This window comes from Siphateles boraxobius, unplaced genomic scaffold, assembly GCF_051911475.1.
Source record: "Siphateles boraxobius isolate OS27281-9 unplaced genomic scaffold, OSU_SipBor_1 101, whole genome shotgun sequence".
NCBI lineage: Eukaryota > Metazoa > Chordata > Actinopteri > Cypriniformes > Leuciscidae > Siphateles > Siphateles boraxobius.
Window position 1 is genome coordinate 72,045 of NW_027508702.1, and position 19,198 is coordinate 91,242.

Sequence of the window (19,198 nt, forward strand, 5' to 3'; positions counted from 1 at the left end):
AGCTTCAATATTTGATGTGTTCCAAGTGTTCTAAAGCCATAAGATATCTTTCAAAATGATTTTTAAATGATATTTGGTCAAGAGACACATAAGAACCCATAATGTTTGATCATGTAATTGACACTTTATTTGATGCAGTGATGCCACTATATTAGATTTGAAAGGGCAGGTTCAGTCATTGCTCGATCAAATAGCTTCATACTTTGGAAAATAGCACATAGTTGAATGAAATCTCTTGGGGGTGAGTAAATATAAAATTTTGGGGTAGAAAAGTAGAAACCTCCACACAGAGTTCCTTCTGTTTCATCCACAGTGGAAGCTGAGGTCTGTAACACACGTCCTAAACACAAACACAATCCCCTATCAACTACAACATCAGAAATCTGACACGGACGAGGATGACAAGAGTTTCAATAACTCGATCCTTTTAACGCTGGGTAATAAATTCTCACCCAACTGTGTCACTTAAAAAGCTGATACACTGGCTTTTATAATGTGTTTATTCTCAATCTAGAAAGATTCTGATCCACAACAAAGTCCTTCTCGTAGAAAAGAAGAAAATATCGGTGGCATCTCCAGAGAATGGTGTGTTAAGTTAGAAACAAGGCCAGACGCAACATGACAGGAAAGATGTCAGAGCTTGTTTGTCACCTGATGAGAACCATGTCTCGGTGTCAGTAACAACTCAGACGCGACGCCTCCTCGGAGAAAAAGATCTTCAGGATGGCAGTAGGGAAAAGATCAGAGAGCGAAAGAATAACAACGGCGGAGAGTGCTGTGATGGCACATTCAAATCTCATGGCTGCCTGGAAATGTTTTTACAAGGGGCTCTGTCCTTTCCATCTGATAGTCAAATGAGACAGAAGAAAAGCAAAGCAGCCCCTCCCAGACCTCTCTCTCTGTCTCTCATATCCAGGGATTAACCAAAGACCACAAAGTAGGTCAAGAAGACACGCTCGGAAAGCGCAAGGAAGGATAGACAAACCACCTCTCTGTGACAGGCCGGGACTTGTCCTTCTGCTAGATTTTGGAGCATTTACTCACACGTACACACACCAGCGGCAACCTAGATTTCATATTTGAGCAAAGACACAGAAGTGACAGCCAAAGTGTTTGAGAGCCTGCGAATGTAGGTTAAATGCTGAAGATGTAAAGAGAGACATCCAGAGTAAATGCTCTCTTCCCCGTCAGTCACCGGGGAGCTTTTAAACTTATTTATTCATGAAACGACAAGCTCAAATCACTCATCAGTTTTGATTAACGCAGGGAACGATGTTTCGGAAACCATTTTTATGGCATGAATGCACCAGAGACGCTGTTCAGAGACGTTCTTGTCTCTCGCCTCAGAGACTTTTTGTGTCTTTGAGCCTCAGGGAGCGAAAAAGACTAGGAAAAAAAAAGGATGAAACCGTCCTCCCGCCTCTTTCTGACACATATCATGGAGATATCAAGAGGCTAACGGATGCTCAGACGGACTTTGAACCCCTGCGAGTGTAACGCTCGCTTTAATACCTGCGATGATCAGTCGCTGAGCGCTCTGAAAGCTTCCTGTTCGAGATATAATCCTGTGAGGGCTATTTATAGACGTATATTTGGAGCCCTGCAAAAACAGAATATTAAATCTTATGCCTTCATGCCTGTCTGATTATTTATGAATACATCTTTATCTAGGTCATGACTTTGGATGCTGTGGTGATCACCTGTGTCGTTCAGTTTAAAGGAATGGTTTCCATAAAGGCTCATTCAAGTTATTTTTTTGGTAATTTTTTTTCAATGCCAGATTGCATATACTTTTGCATTGATTAATTAATTCATTAATTAATTTTAATATGTTGCATATTGTATCCTGGTTCATGTATGTTTTTGGTAGATATGTTTGTTATGTTAATTGTTTTTTCTACTGAAATGCCAGATTTTGTATGTTTTCGTATACTTTTGCTTGTAACATAACTAGATAGTGATTTTAATCCATAGTTATTTATTTGTTTTATATCTTCATTGATTTTACACCTTTATCCATGCACGTCCAGTATGATCAAACACACATCAAAAATAAGTGAGGGACAGTGTTAGCTAAAGCATTTATATTATCGCCCAAAATTAAAAATAAACAAAGATTTAGTGAAAATCCTTAGTGAAAAATAAATATACTAAAATGTATTTGAAATACATTTATTTTTATGCTAAGTATACTACAAATACTGTAATATAAATATTCTGCTATTGTACTTTTTGTATACTAAACTGTATTCTTAAAGTCGGCTAAATTGGAACAAACAAAAATGTGCATTGTGCAAAAAAAGAAGTACTCTAAATAAAATTTAATTATAATATTTTTATATCAGTAACTCTCAAGCGACATGTCAGTAAATATGTTAATGGATTTGTATACTTGGTATGGAATAAAGGTATTTTAAATACATTTTGGCATATAGTTTTTTTCCATCAGTTTTTGCATTTAATTTCTTTACGAACCACTCAGTAAAAGGGTGTTAATAGGGAATATAAGTGAAGAAATTCGAGGAAAGTTTAAAAGCGTGAGATTTAAGAGAAATCCAATGAAATATCAATCAACATCAGCAGCGTAGCAGAACAAACATATCAACATTGTCATATCCGTGTCATTAAGAAATGCTCTCAGTCAGGTGTTATTCACACAGTTGACAGCACATTTAGTGCACATGAACATCAAATGCATGGTTTAATAGTTTAATTCCAGACTTTTATAGTCAGAATCTTATTTGAATAGTTGTATAATGAAAGCTCCCGATAGAGAAACTTGACACTTGTTTATTGTACCTCTCAGCTTCTTGACTTTTTGCTGCCATTCTTCAAGCCAATTCGTTTAGCTTAAACTATTTTGTACAATTCTGATTTGTATCTGTTGACATTCGACATTATATTGCAAATACCTTCCAAATACTCTCTTAAGTGTGTTTACAGTGCCTGCCTTCTTACGTTTCTAAATACAAATGTAATCTGAGGTTGAAGAGGTTAGTGACGCCTGTCATGTTTCTGAGTTGCAGAAATTGTCAAACAAAATGCATTTGAACAGCATGCCTATTTTGCTTATCATTGTTGTCTCATCTCGTGTCATATCTTTTGCTCTCGCTGGTCTCTCTTCCTCTCTGGCCACCAGATACACAGAGGTTAATGCATGGATGGGGCCAGAGGTCAAAGGTTAATGTCCTCTGACACAGCGGCTTCTTCCCCTTGAGACAGTCAGGCGTCTGAGTTCAAATGCCCTGGACACCCGGCTGGACCTCTGGAACCAGAATATAAACCTGTCCTGCATTTCAATGACAGCAGAGAAGAAAGATATTGCATATAAAGCCATATTGTACCGTAATACTTCATTCAGTATGAGACACTTGTTTGTGGCAATCAGTTCTGTTAATGATAGATGAAGAAACTTTATCAGTTTTCGTTCATCTGATGCCATCCAAAATATCTTGTCATAGTATCAAAGAGTAATATATGAAATCAAACACAAACAGTAATATATTAATACAATTTAAGAGAAATGCTTTCTATCTTAATATTTTTTCAAAAGTAATTTATTATTTTCAGCATCATTACTTCAGTCTTCAGTGTCGCAGATCATATGATTTCTGAAGGATCATGTGACACTGAAGACTGGATTAATGATGCTGAAAATTCATCTTTGCATCACAGGAATGAATTACATTTAAAATATATTTAAACAGAAAACATTTGTTTTAAATTGTATGTAATAATATTTCAAACTTTTATTGTTTTTAATGTATTTTTGATCATAAGTGCAAATGAGCATATACGAGACTTCTTTCAAAAACATACATTTTTGCATTCATGTAAATAAATAAACCTGATAAAAAAAAGAGCTAAAATATGTTTATACAGAATACATCAAAACCGACCAGTATATGTTACCAAAATTTCAATAAATCTATAAAATACCTGATTCTTTAAAGATCAACAGACTGAATTGCAGATTATCCATAAAGAATTTTTTGCTTATGGAGGCCAAACTACAGAATGACTGAAAAAACAAACAACAACAAAAAAAAACTACTTAAACACACATGTGTCTCTGTTCTAAGGTCAAAGGTTGAAGTTCTATGAACCATGGTTCCGTGAAAAGCTTTGGAGCACAGGTCACCGACTCGAGATGGTGAAGGAATGAAGGGCGGATATTGTATCTCCATTCATGTGGCATTTGGGGTCAAAGTTCAAAGATGAAAGGTCCCCTAAGTTCAAAGGTCAATTTAGTGAGATAAAACAAAAATTGCTGATGCGGTGTGTATGCGAGACCCAGGAACTTGTAGTTGAATAATACTCATTAAAAAAACAATGTTTTTGCAAAAAAACTAAATCGCTAATTTGAAATCTGAACAATATATTAATGTAGACTAAATTTCTAAAATGTTGAGATTGCCTGTACAATCACACTTTTGGTCCTGTGAAATGGCTTTGGCCGGTGTATTGTTTTTTTTTTTTGTCAAATAAGTCGCAATATAAATGTTTATCCACTTTGCTTATAAAATACAGTATATCAGAAGCCATAAAGACTCTCCTTTTCTCAGATTACTCCAGATTATAAAGAGTGAGAGGTGGGTTGACGCACGGTCTCCCTGTGCGCGCGCACGCACGTACACACAAAGCGCCTCCTGTAGCTTTAAGCTGCGCTCACTCAGTCGGTCAGACAGGGAGGGCAAGAGAGAGCAGGAGCAGGAGGAGGAGTGTGGACATTGCGGAGTTCTCGGGGATTCCGAGAATACACAATTCAGACTCAGACCCGACAGTCGGTGCCGGAGCCCGATGAGTGTTTGGACTCTACTTCCATTTGGCGCGGTTCACGACGCACGTCTCCGCGCAGGAAACGCTCGCTCACGCTCGGATAGCGGAATCAGGTACGTGTAGAGACGACTCGATGCCCGCCCAGCAGCTGCAAACACTCCGCTGCATATGACTGAGATGTTTGCTGTATGTTTATTGTGATTTTAGGAGGTGCTGAAAGAAAAACCGACGCGTACGGAATGCGAGACGCCGTTCACACGGGACGCGTTCTTACCGTTATAAACAGGACGTTGTGGTCTCGAGACAGCGTTTTTAAAAGTTGAACAGTTTTTAACTTGACTCGGCGTCTTAAAGACGAAACAACGAGACCAAAGACGCAAGGACGTGTGCTGTGTGAATCGCAATGGTCGCTTCTGTCATTTAGTTTCCATTTTGTTTCTCTTGTTACTGTCAGTGCGATGTTACCGTTTCATGTATGTGCTAGTTATTATTATTCATCGAAATACGGGGATAAGAATAGATTATGTTTCTTTTTCCCGTGCCAAATCTATTTATGTAAGATTATGTAATGCAGTGTAAGAAGTCTTAAATTTGGTTTACTGAAGTGATAATGACTTTACTGATGTTCCATATTTGTGTGTGTGTGTGTGTGTATATATATATATATATTATAATACACACACTAGGGTAATCTGTTCAGAACAAGATATCACCTGCTAAGTGAGTGTCAGTTATACGTGTGTGTGTGTTCTTATGTAGACAACAGGCATAGATTTTGGACTTTGCATTGTTTATAGTTTTCATAAGGTTTCCTGTGGCTTAAAAGATCATAGTTCATAGTTTGGGTTCAGTGTTGGTTCAGGTGCTTTTCTTTGCTCAAAGAAAAGACCAAAGTTACAGAAAAACTCACATTTGTCACTTTCTGCAAACAGCATAGATTTGCATGTGTTTTAAAGAGATCAGAACGTAGGGGATTGAGAAACAACAATTTATCATAGGATTAGTTTATTCAAATCTTTCACTCTCATCTCCATGAGAAAATGTGTATCTTTATGATAATATATGATATACACACCCATGTCTCTTCATCAGACATTTGGCGACATCAGAAGAGACGAGAGAGAATCAGGGTGACAGTATTATGTGACTTCTTTAAGATTGATGCTGACTTGTAATGATGTTATCATTGCCAGAGAAATGAAAATGAACACACAGCGACCTAATTTCTCAGAGGGGATGTCAATGAAATCAACTGAGAGCGGTTAAAACAGTGCTGGGTCATCGTCACCTTAAAATACTATCTTCCTAAACTTCTAAGCACACACTTAGCAATATTAAAGCACATGGTTTTGCTTGTGCAAAACATAAACTTGCTGGCGTAACATGTCGTAAATCCATAGAAGCCGTGGGCGCTTTACACTCATTAACAGGTCAGTTGACAGCTCAGGGACACAGTGGTTGCATGTTTGTTCCTTGTGTAATGAATCTTGTTGTATACAGGGTATATCAGGTGGCCTGGAGATCAACAAGCACTTGTGCTGTTTTTACGAGAGGTTTTGTTCACCAAAAGAAAGGATGAAGACTGGCTGTGTAGGTGTAACGCCTGCTACAGACTAGATTTCAGCAAGCCAAGATCATTACAAATCACACTGTACGACATGGATCTAATAAACTTGGGTACATGTATGTATAAGATGATAACACCTATTGAATCGTAGACTACGACGCAAGTTAGTATGAAGAATAGAACCGCATCAGTGTGCGCTAGTGGTAAACAAATAGAGCAAGATGAATCTCTCTTTGGCAGTTTTTATGTGCGCTGAAAAAAAGAGGAGGAAGCGATGGAGGAGAATATGGACGCGGGGTCATGGCTAGGGAAAAGAGGCCAACTTGGCATGCTAATTTTGCAAATAGTTTTAAGTTTTGGCGTCATGTCGCGTTGATCAATACGCCATTTCATGTTGCACTTTTATTGGCTAGTCAGTAAACGTAGGTCGTGGCAGCAAACACTATTGAGAGGATCATGCTAAACTTCTGACACTGTCAGAAAATTATCGCAGGCTATCTTCGGTCACAAAGCTAACCTCTCACTGGACCACCGTTTAGGATTGGTCATTGTTTGTCTGGGACAGCCCAAAATCGAACAATATTTACTGAGCAGAGTTAAAACACTGCGATGAAATACAGGGCACAGATTCTTCTCCCCTCAGCCTTGGGACGGTGGCAGGGCTTTCATTTATAGCGATGGATTGATTTTTGCTGATTGATTTACTGCAAACGATTTATAGTTTGCTGAATTTGCGGTGGAGGTTTGCTGGGAGATGTAACTCCGATAAATCGAGCATCACCACACATTAGAACAATAGCAGTGACCTTAACACCCCTACCAATCGACCAATCTATGCAATTTTGAACACTACTTAAATTATACACTTGCCTGTTCGTATGCATATCGTATACATATTCATATATATTTTGGCCAATAAATTAAGTTAGCACTACACTCTTAACATTTTACTATTCTTAGGTCCACTAAAATGATGCAGAAAATTATCAAATGTGCAGATACTCTCTAGATATAACTAAATGTTAATTTTGCCTTGTTTCTATTTAGTATTTAGCCATGAGTGTTCTGCAAAGAGTGGTGGATGGAAAGCATGTAGGCCAGTTGTAAATGTGAGTTGGCCTCCAAAATGGACAAATGCTGATCATGAGAAACATGATCTCAACAACTTGTATAACACAGACACAAGTTAATTTAATATAATTACCCGGCTGACCTCTAGCTGCCAGCTGTATTACTGTATTGCCCACTATGTCCTGAGGCAAGATGGACCTGGAGGTCAAGGAATCCTGGCAATTGGGTTCAAGAAGATTTTTCTGCTCCTGGGGGACATTACTAATCGTGCCTTATTTTAAGCAGTTTATATGCTGTGCTAAGTGAAACTGCAGTCCTTTCCAGTGATTCTGGAGTTTTGCCGCTTAGTCGTTTGTCTCTTTGAGCTGAGAGATGAATACATGCAGATTTTGCTGTTCAAGGCCACAGCGTGCCAAACTGTCCTTCACACCATATTAGTGGTCTGTTCGTTCAGAAACCTTCAAAGCTCTGAGAAGGACATAAACCCTGCAGTAATGCTGAAGAGATGAACACTCGCAGAATGATCTGCAATCAGAGCATCAGTAAGGCATTCACAGAGAAGGTGACAGGAATGATCCAAGCTTCATTATTTCTCTCATCTAAAAGCTTTCAGATCGCACTGGCCCAAGCAATTAACTAAAGAGGAGTTTTCAGAATCTATGAATGAAAGATGGATGTGTGGGTTATAAAGACTGCCGCTTGAGGTTGAACCGTTTTGATAAGCATTATGTGTGTGTGTGTGTGTGCTACACACTATATATATACAGTCACTCCTACTAGCCATTGAGGCGGGTTGAATATAATATATAAAGTTTTCAATTGTAGTCTTTTAAAAAGGCATCTGAAACAATAAGCTAAGTGCAATGCAGTGTTGTAATATATATATATATATATATATATATATATATATATATATATATATATATATATATCGAGACTAAAAATATCTGAAACGCTCCCAGTACTCATTTTCCGCAGAATAGATACACACTACCATCTGCTCTCTCTCTCATCTCTCCGACAGCGAGTTACACACAAACCCGCCTCTCCTCACTCACTCGTTTCATTTTCCCCCGGATGAATATTGTTGGTGTTACAGGGCTTGAATTTCTGCGTGGGATTGTGTGTATTGCACATAATTTTACTCATTCCATCAGATTTTGCGCTCACAGCCGCCTCTCAGTACAAAATTGAGTTCTTTTTTGCTGCTGATTGCACTTAAACGGTCAAATACACGCAAAATAATATCAAAATGCCGGTCTTGGCGAGTATTCACGTAAACACAGTCAGTTATGTTTTAAGTGAACGTAAACAGTTGAGAAAGAAAATGCATGTGTAACCGTATATCGGATCCGTGCGTCAGGTCTTAAAGTGACAGCAGCCTAATAAACCCGCTGCCAAATTATGAGATAATATTTAAAATATCTATATGGCAGTGTTTTTCACAGTGGCTGGTGAGAAAAAAAGTTAATGTCAAGCCCTGATTATAATGTAGGCAATTTTTTTCAATTTATATGCATTTTTTTTTTTTAGCTGTGAATAAAAAGAAAAGTAAAAGTCGATATAATCAAAGTTAATTGGGTGTACTGTTGCTTTGGGCCCCACTGACTTAAATTGTATTGAGAAAAATGTGTAACATTAAGATTTTGTGTTCTGCAGAGTGCAGAAGAAAGTATTTTAATTTGTGTGAACTCTTTAACTCGTGCTTGTGCTAACTCCCCTCAACAAAATCGTAAGCACTCACGAGTATAAGCGGCGACCACTGATGGGATCACGTGAGATGGATGTTTTCACCAGGTGTAAACATGCACTTTATCGCAGCTTTAAGCTAATATCTTCCTGCTTCTGTGGATGTCACGGGGCTGATTCTGCTATGACTCATTTCATGGAGAGATGTCAGGGGTCAAGCAGATTTTACGCCGCCGTGTGTTTTTGAGCACAGAGCTGCACGCTAAAACCCCGGAAAGTAATAAAGTCCTGTCACTTTTGTAGCAGCCCACCCGTCACTGGCCTCAGACTGCTGAATCACTTAATACTTACTTAAGGGGTTAAAACGAGCTGAGCTGTTGCCAGGCAACAAGGGACACCTCAGCAGCCGCTAGATGTGGGGTGTAGCTATCCGTCCCTCACGCACAGCCAGCGGTGAAAACGTTGAAAGATTCACACCGCATGCCCCTGCTCTCAAAGCACTCTAATGCTTCATGCAGCGAGGCATGCTGGGATATATTATTATGGACTGCTGTTTGTATGCACTCCTGCCACATGAAGTAGACGCGAGGGGAAAGTGTTGGATTTTTGTGTTGAACTAAGACCTTCTCCATGTGAGATGCAATTCCTGCGTGTTCACATCACACACTCCGCATCCCAATCAGCCTCGAGCCGTTGATTAGTCAAGTTTGTGCGCATCTCTTTCGGTAGTTTTGAGAGATGTCCTTGGACAGACATCCTTTTGTCCTAGCAGACCGCTCGGGGCTTATGGAGGCAGCGCCTGCTTTCCTGGCATTAACACAGCGCTCCGACCTTGACCTGACTGATATGACCCGAAAGCTTTTAAGTAACTCTCTAAAACAGGATTCAGTCATGTGACACCATGTTGAAGGGCTTATGTGTCACACTTGACTACAGGTTTGGGTGAGTTTTTCATTCATATTGTGAATTCACAGCTTCACCGCTGTGCATGATGAATATTGATTCGGTGATTGATTTTGCATAACACAAAACTGAATAATTACGGTGGAGTCTTTGCCTAGTTTCAATCTGGTCTGGTGGAAAGAAATATTAGACATAATTTAGTTGTTTTTGCCACATGCTTCTTCATATGCTATGGTTGGGCAATAGAAATATTTAATGTATATGCTATCTTTTATTCTAAACTGTTTTAATTATTCAGATTTCCTTTGATTATTTTAATTTCTTCTATGTAAAGCACTTTCAATTACCATTGTGTATGAAATGTGCTATATACCGCAAATAAACTTGCCTTGCCTTGCTGATGTTTATGTATTTGCTCTAATGACTAAAAACTGTGATAGAAAAAATCGATTAATTTATAACCAAAGGAATTATTGCAACAAAAATAAAAGTGTGTATATATATATATATATATATATATATATATATATATATATATATTAAAATAAAAAGGAAATATTTAAGTACAAATATTTTTTTTATTATCTAAACCCGTTATAATAAGTGAGTATTAAGTATTTTAAAACGGTGAAATTCCTTTTTTTGGAGTACATTTATTGCAATGGCTTGAAAGATTCTCAGAAAAGAACTGAACTATATCAGCATTTTTACATCTAGCTGGTATAAGGTTCAGTACTCCCAGCGCACTGTGATCAGCAAAGTTTATCTCTTTCACAAACCCACAGTTGGTATTTTTCACCAGGTTATAACAAAGTCAGTTCTGCTCCAGTGACCTTGAGTATTGAGTATTTCAGTGAGCTAATGCTGTACATTCGTGGCCGTGTAGAAACTGGTTCACCTGTGGCCGCTGACCTGTGCTGGATGTTTACATGTGCTGTCGCTCTGCTTATGTAAGTATGTTTATATGTCTCATTCAGTCACAGAGGCCAGACGGCTCAAATATAGCAGATCTTTTCTTTAAGCCACCTGTCTCTCCATCCAGGGCTGCCCTAAATACTCTTGCTCTAAATACACTTAAACGGGTTTAAAAAGGTCAATGATCAGTTTGATTCAGCACCTTGTTTTTTGCCCTTCAGATTTGTTTACATGAATGTGTTATTTTCTTTAGGCTCGGGCTGTGCCGGTAAATTTGACAACTGCAAAAAAAAAAAAAAAATGTTTATGTGAATGCTGTTTTACTTTAATATTATGTCAGGAGTGAAGCACAAAGCTTTGTTTACAAAAGAAATAATAGGTTAGCAATTAAATGTTACATCGCAGCCATGGAAACATTTGGATTTGGTGATGAAAGAGAGAGTTGCGCGTGAGCCCATACATTTAAGCTTTGTCGATCACCCGATTATCTGCGAATTTAACAATATTTCATTAGTTATTATTCCGCCGGACATTTCTTTTCCCAAATCTTCACTCACATCCCACCCATTTTCACAGGGAATTAAACGTTTCTTCCTTTGGTTCGCTTTTAAGTAGGCCTATTATATTCGCGTTCTTTACTGTGGTAAAGTAGAAAACGCTGTAGGACAAGCTTTTTACTTGCACGTCAAATTCTTTTTAACACCGTTTGTGCTTGTTATTATACTTGGTAAGGTGCGTCACGTTTTTTGTAAAGCACGTTTCACACGCGCGGGTGATTTTTAGTTTCGCTTTCTCTGGCAGCACAAAATCAAACACTGCTTAAATGTCTTGCCCCTATGGAAGATAACATTTGCTCTTCTGACCTCTGAAGTAGAAAACATGAAGATATATAAAATAAAATAAAATAAAAGAGATGGTGTTTCTGCTCGTGTCCCACATCCCTGATCCCCTGAGCGCTAAGCTTAGGCTATATCACGCGTCTTTGTGTGGAAATACTAAACAAATGTTTTTTAAATATTTAACTATTATATTATTTAAGTTAATATTATTTACTGATATTTATTTCAATGCTTTAGTGATGTTTCATTGACGGAAGTGCTCAAATAAAGACGCATGTCTGTTATGTAATGGATGTTTGAGCCTCGTTTATTATTATTATTTTATTTCAAAATGCATTTAATTGAGATTGTAAGCTTTCCAGAGTGTTTCGTAAAATAGTGATAAACTGAGATATATGATGCGAGCCAATATTTAAAGGTGATTGATTTTTTTACATTTTTTTTTCTTTTGGGCAAATGTAAGATGATCAGAAAAGGCTGACAATTGTTAAAGGGTAACTAAACACTAAAACAACTATTTTTAGGTAATTATCTGTAAGAATGGAGCTTCATAAATGCTGTTCATTGATTCGAGTACATTTTTTGACATTTGGGTATAAAGTGTTTTAATTTTCAAATATATGGTGTAAAAACGTCTGAGTGCTGCCCTCTTCAGGTTAAATGGAAAGCTCCTGCAGTAGGGGTACTCTCTGACGTAGAATACTCTCTGTCGTCACTCGGTCACGCCCTTGGTGCGAGCTCACCACGTCCTTGGCAGCCCCTGGTATAAAAGCATCTGGTTCCGTCAAAACTACTGTAGCGAGTCAGGAGTTGGAATTACAAGTATTGAAAACGATCAGGATAGATACTGTATATATTAGCATCTAGTTAGCATAGCATTTATATAGTTATTTAGATTATTTCATGTAGCCTAGGTAGTTGATCTCGCCTATCGCTACAGTGTGCAACCTGCATTTTACGTGGGATTGCTTCTCCAACGCAATGGAGGTGAAAATGGGCTTCTCCACACAGCTCGCGCTGCCAAACGCTGCTCTTCCTGCATGAACTCCACCACCGCAGCGGCGTCATGATGTGAGTGAGCATTTACTTTTAATCATAATTTATGTTCCTTCTTATTAGGCTAAAGTTAATCCTCTGGTGTCGACAAACGCGCCGGCGCGATTTGCTGATTATTTTTTTCACATAGCAGCAAAATATATTGAACGTAATAGTAATAATAATCCTGGAAAAATTACCTCAAAATGACTGAATATAAGAATAATTGGATGCCGATCGCGATGCGGGAGTCAAGACCGCAGTTTGAGCTGGTGTCCACAGACAATTCACCCTCCTCCACTTCAGGTGAAGGTGGGGGAGAAAAGTTCGCGACTTCAAAGGACCGCTCTGTTGCAAAGCTACTTGCGTCACTCCATTTTAGCTAGTTTGACAGCAGCTGTCACTGCGGGTCTCAGGTGCACGCCCCCCCGCTCAGCCCCGCCCTCGGTTCGTCCCCTCTATCTCCGCTGGGCTCCGCCCACTTTTCCAGCATTTTTCAAATATTGTCAGTGGGTGGAGTCAGGCTCTGACCAGGGGTTTAATTACCCTTTAAGCAAATTTTGCCCATATTTTGGTGACATGATTAATTTTTTTTGCTGAGATGTGTGCCGGGTGTTTGCTTTTGAAACTGACAAAATAATTAATGTCAGAGACAGATATATGAGAGCTTGAGTTGTTGTTGGCATTGAGTGCTTGATCGATATCTCTTCACATGCATGTGTTTGTGTTGTTTGAAAAATATGTTCTCACCTTACAGTAATCATACACAAGACTTTCACAACACTATCAGCACAACACATCCATATCTCATCTAAGGAACTTGTTAAATCAAAATGTATACATTTTCTTATATATATAGTGCACATACAAGGGTCAAACCTAATTTCTGGCCTTAGTAAACGACCTTGACCTGAGGCCCACCTTGTAACTTTTGAGATAAGGCTGTCTTGTTTTCACTGATGAGGTCATTTTGTAAGGTTGTAAATGAGGAGTTGTGTACACATGACGTGTGTGATTCAGACGGCCACACTTGGCTCGTGAGCTGTGTTTAATTAAGGCATGTGTTGTGTTCGTTCTTGCTGTCTGATAAGACCCTTGTACGTCACTGATGCGAGGAGCATGTGCACTCTGAATACTGAGGTTAATGAAGGTACTGTAGATTCTCTCTCTTTCTCTCTACGGTGTTTGTGTTTTCTCTTCTTTTGCTGCTGCCTGATCAAGTCTCTGCAGCAGTCTTCATACACACTCTTTTAGTGGGGGGAAAAAGAAACAAAAGTGGGCCATGGTGACCTATTTTCCTCCCAGTTCAGGGAGGCCGAGGGTTGCGGTGCTGCAGTCAGTCAGATGGGGTGCAGGGGCTGTTGGCAGACACACACACACACACACACACACACACACAGAAGTGGGTCAACGGCAGGGACTGTGTCTTGTAAACGGCTTGTCGAACAGTAGAGAGCTGCAAATGAAGCACATATTATATGCCCGAAACGGTTCATGGAGGTCTGCGGTCTCTCAGGACCATCACACCCATCGAGAACATTCACTGAGAAAATACTATAACGTCTCAGTTACAGTTTAGAAACAATGGCTATTTTCACAGAACAGATAATAGTTGTCACTCTTGTTCTGAGTGTTTATTCATAGATAGATTGATGGATGGGTAACACTTTACAATAAGGTTAATTAGTTAACATTAGTTAATGTATTAACTAACATGAACTAACCTTGAGCAATAGCTTCATCTGTTACTGTATTTGTTCATCTTTTTTATGTTAGTTAATAAAAAAATATAGCTGTTCATTGTTTGTTCATGTTAGTTCACAGTAGATTAACTAATGTTAACAAGATTTCAATAAAGTGAATTATTGAAAAATATTAGTTAATGTTGAAATTAACAGGGATTAATAAATGCTTTATAAGTCTAGTTCATTATTAGTTTATGCTAACTAATGTAGTTAACTAATGAACCTTATTGTAAAGTGTTACCGATGGATGTGTATTTTATTTATATATATATAAATACTTTTTTTTATCAAATAAAAATATTGATTAAAATAATAATTACTATAATATAATACATTAAATGTATAATAACTGTATTGTGTGTATGTATTAGTATTAACTTGAATTATATTTATAAAAAAAAATTATCTGAGATATTGAACTGATTCTCTCATTGTTTCTTTAACATCTCAAATGTTGAAACTTGGCAATTGTACCGACCTAAGTATCGGTCCCGGATGATTCATCACCCCAGAAATGCTGAGAAAATTTCCTCTCCTTTTCTTCAATAGTTTAAAGTTTGAAACTATGTATCAGTTTTACAATTTGACTGACTTCTTTGTGATCACCATGATTTCCCAAATCGTTTCCTTAAAGTCGCTGAATGTACGAGGTGAGCTCGCAGCTCAATTGAAGTTTTGTTGTTGTTGTTCCATAGCTCAGGGTAATTAAGATGACATCAGTATCTCCACACTGGTGAAAGCCAGGAGTCATGGGAGAATCACTGCATCATCATTACGCTCCTGGACACTGATCCCAGTGGGCGTGGCCTTTTATGACCGATTGTTGTTTTTGTAGAACGTAAAAGGTCAACGGATCCTTCAGCGCACTGAGAGAAAGCCTCAGAGCAGGCGACTGGACTCTGGAACCCAAAATGCATCTCTTTTTGAATAATGGCCCTTTAAAGTTTATATTGCACTGTTCAATATTTGATTTAAGTGAGCTGTTCTGCGTCTAACAGACATAAGGAGACTTTGACCTGACCGGGAGTTTCAGTATTTGAGATTTTGAGTTGTGTACACACACACACACACACACACACACACACCATGGCTCTTATCATGAGTACTGTGAGTAATGGAAAGCAGGTTGGCCTGCTCTGAAAGCGAAGGGCGGCATGATTGTAAAACATAGCAATTGCAACGACCTCAATATCAGTCCCAATCAAGCGATGACACATTTCCCCAGAAATCCTCTGTAGTCACACTTTCCTTTAACTTTGAGAAAAGTCCTGATTTTAAGTTATTTGAGTTTTATTTTGGATATCCGTTTTTATTTCTTGGGAGTTTAAAGGGATAGTTCACCCAAAAATGAAAATTCTGCTATCATTTATACTCATAAGGATATATTTTGAAGAATGTTGGTAATCTAACACTTGACTGTATTTATGGCTATTGACTTCCATAGTATTTTTTTTCCCACTATGGAAGTCAGTGACCATCTACTATGTGTTTACAAACATATTTTCAAAATATATCCTTCTGTGTTCAACTGAAGAACTCATACAGGTTTGGAACAACATGAGGGTGAGTAAATGATAACCGGTTTTTCATTTTTGGGTGAACTATCCAAGTCTTAACTTTTAACCATACATGGATTACATTCAAAGTTAACATGAATGACAGCTCAGACTGTTGCCGGTAGCTACTGTGCAGGATTTTGAATTGGCTGAATTGAAACATTAAAACTTTAAATCCTTTATGATGAACATCATTTTATCACATCAGTATCAAGTAGCCTATATAGTGTCTAGTTGTTGAAGACTGTTCTTATTAGTGGCTCAATATATTGAATGAAAATGATTGAAGTTGAACCCAATTCAATTCGCTTTGCATACTTATTGTTTCCTGACAACTATGAGAATGAATAATACATAATATGGAAACTATCCAGTATTATTAAAGTATTAAAGCAATTATTTGAATATTTAGAGGTGTATTCTTATTGATAATTAAGATTAATAGTTAAGATTACAATTGTACTCGCAACAGAGCCAAAAATGCTTTTTTATGTAACATTTTATATATTTCATGATATTTATATTAATCACTATACTATAACCATTAATAAATTAAACTCTTTATAAATTAATTAAGTTGCTGATGGCTGCTATTATTTGGCTTTGAAAAAATGCTACAGTTGAATTAATGGATAAAACGATATTTCCGATTATGTATTTGTTGATGAAGTGTTAAAATAAAAAATCTGAAATGATACAATTTGTGATTATTTTACCATTACTGTGGAAATTGTCATATGGACATTCTTTTTTCCAGTAGTTTTTCTGTAGTTTTTTCCCCCCATAAAAATTGTAAATTGTGATTATATCTTGTTTTTGAGAAAATGTTTTTGCTATTTTTTTGTTGCTTATATCGTCCACCCCTATGGTCTTGTTCTTGTCATGTCTCCAGCACTGCTGAACCATGATATAATCACTGTAACATCTTTTATTACTTATTGCTTCCCTGCTCACTTCCCTAGTTTGAGTCTGATACTAATAGCCACACGGACCTGATGCCTTGGCACGAATGACCTTTGGTCTAATTGAGTGTTGCATGAGGATCCTAGTGGGTGTTCCTGTGGTAATCTGATGTATTCCAGCGGAGGTGAGGAGAGCGGTGACGTCCTGGACTGTGTGCTGTCCATGGCAGATGGTTTCCAGCAGGATCACATATGACATGCGATAACGTTACAGTCAGGAAAGGTCAGTCGGCACGGCACTGCAGAGACTCCCGCAAAGGACACGATCCACACGTTCCCGGGCCGGGCGGGATTCATGCATGTGCGTTGTGTTCCTGTTAGTTACGAGGCAGGGTTAGTGTTTAAACATGACATTTCTCCCCTCTTACCCTACCTTGGTGTCAATGTACAGAGGACAGTCCAAATATTTGTTTAAAGTGATGAACCTTGTGCAGCCAAGGGCACTGCATTTGCATGATGATAAAAGGCGCTTTATGCTCTCCTGTAACACGTTCAGTGTGTCGCTTTTTGTTTTTGTGCCATTTCTTTGTCCAGAAAGGCACTGGGGATGCATATGGCACCAAAACTTTTTTTCTTTTTCTGTACTTTTTTTGAAATGACAATAAAACACGAGGACACATACCAGGATACTGGTTATGGTTAGTGCTAGTTTAGTGCAGGTCTAGCTTATGGACCAGCAAAGCCATGATGTTCACCGTCAAGTCAAGTCACCTTTATTTATATAGCGCTTTTTACAATACAAATTGTTTCAAAGCAGCTTTACAATGATAACAGGAAAGTAAAGTTGTAATAGTATTGTTAAATTCAAAATTAAATGTTAAATGTCCCCAACTAAGCAAGCCAAAAGCCAATGGTGAAAAAAAAAAGCTAAACATGTATGTTGACCCTGTTTAGCTATTTAAAAGAATACTATCAGTTATTTTAGTATCATTTATGTACTATTATAGTATATTTTAACTTTAATGTTTTATTTTTCCATTTTTCATTTCAATTTAGGTTGTTTTTTTAGTATCTGTTTAGCTTCTTTTTTATCACCTCAGCTTTAGTTTTGGTAATTCAACTTTTATTACAACTTAGTTAATTGCCATGGCAGCATGTCTATTTTTTTATGTAAGTTTTCATATAATATTTATATATTATTCTGTTATTTGCTTTTATTTGCACTTTCAACAAAAGAGTAAAAATTGGATCACAATGGAAGTGAAAGGTTCAATCCGTAAACATAAAAATACTGTTTCAATCGTATATCCACAAAACGTAAGCAATGTGCGTAAGCAATATAACAGAAATTTAGCGTGAAAAAATCAATTGTTAACCTTTACTGTGTAAAGATATAATCTATTTATTATTATGACAACGTAAAACAACCAAAAATGATGAGAGCAATGTTTAATGTCAAATTATACACAAGTTCTAACAGAGGAATTAGTGGTAACTCTTTATTTTACAGTCCTGCACTTATTATAGCAATTACCATAACTGTGTAGTAAGTAGGTACTAACCCTGAATCTACCCCTTAAAACTTACATGAACCCATGTAGTTACACTGTAAAAAATTTACTGTCAAATTAACAGTAACTTACTGGCAACAATTATCCAGTAGTTGCTGTATTTCATTAAACCGTTCATTAAAATTACTGTAACACTAACTACAGTAGTGTTAAGAATACTGTGAAATTAAATACAACCTTATATTACCATTGCTTTCTTGGGTAAGTACACTATACAGGTAAGTACACTTACTGTAAAGTAAAGAGTACCCAAATTAATAAGTGCTCCTATAACATAATCATCACATTTCTGCTGTTTAATCCTCCAAAAATTGGGCCTGATTTACGTCTGTTGTAAGTGCTTGACTGTAAAACGTGTGGTTGTAATGAACCCAGAATATTCCTTTAAGAACCCTTTTGGAGATACCACCATGCTAGGATACAAACCTTTCTTACAAGCAGAACTCTAGCAAACCAAAACCAGCTCGTCCAGCTATTCACCGAGAGCTTTCTTTCCTTTTTGCTGGATGGTGGATGTCGTCTCAGAGTTTGTTTGAGGCTTTTGTGAACATCAAATAGTTCTGCCTCAAAAAAACGTGTATTCCAAGTCGGCCTGGTTAGTGTCTCGGATGCCATGGACGGAGAGT

At 37.6% G+C, this 19,198-nt stretch overlaps 1 protein-coding gene across 1 annotated transcript in view; it reads left to right on the forward strand.

The window, feature by feature from the left end:
* Positions 1-4,631: 4,631 nt before the first annotated feature.
* Positions 4,632-19,198, forward strand: part of LOC143752182 (nuclear receptor-interacting protein 1-like) — a 33,128-nt gene continuing 18,561 nt past the window's right edge. Inside the window, exon 1 of the mRNA XM_077245255.1 lies at positions 4,632-4,892. The gene's annotated coding sequence lies outside the window, so the exon portion shown is untranslated. The remainder of the gene's footprint in view (positions 4,893-19,198) is intronic.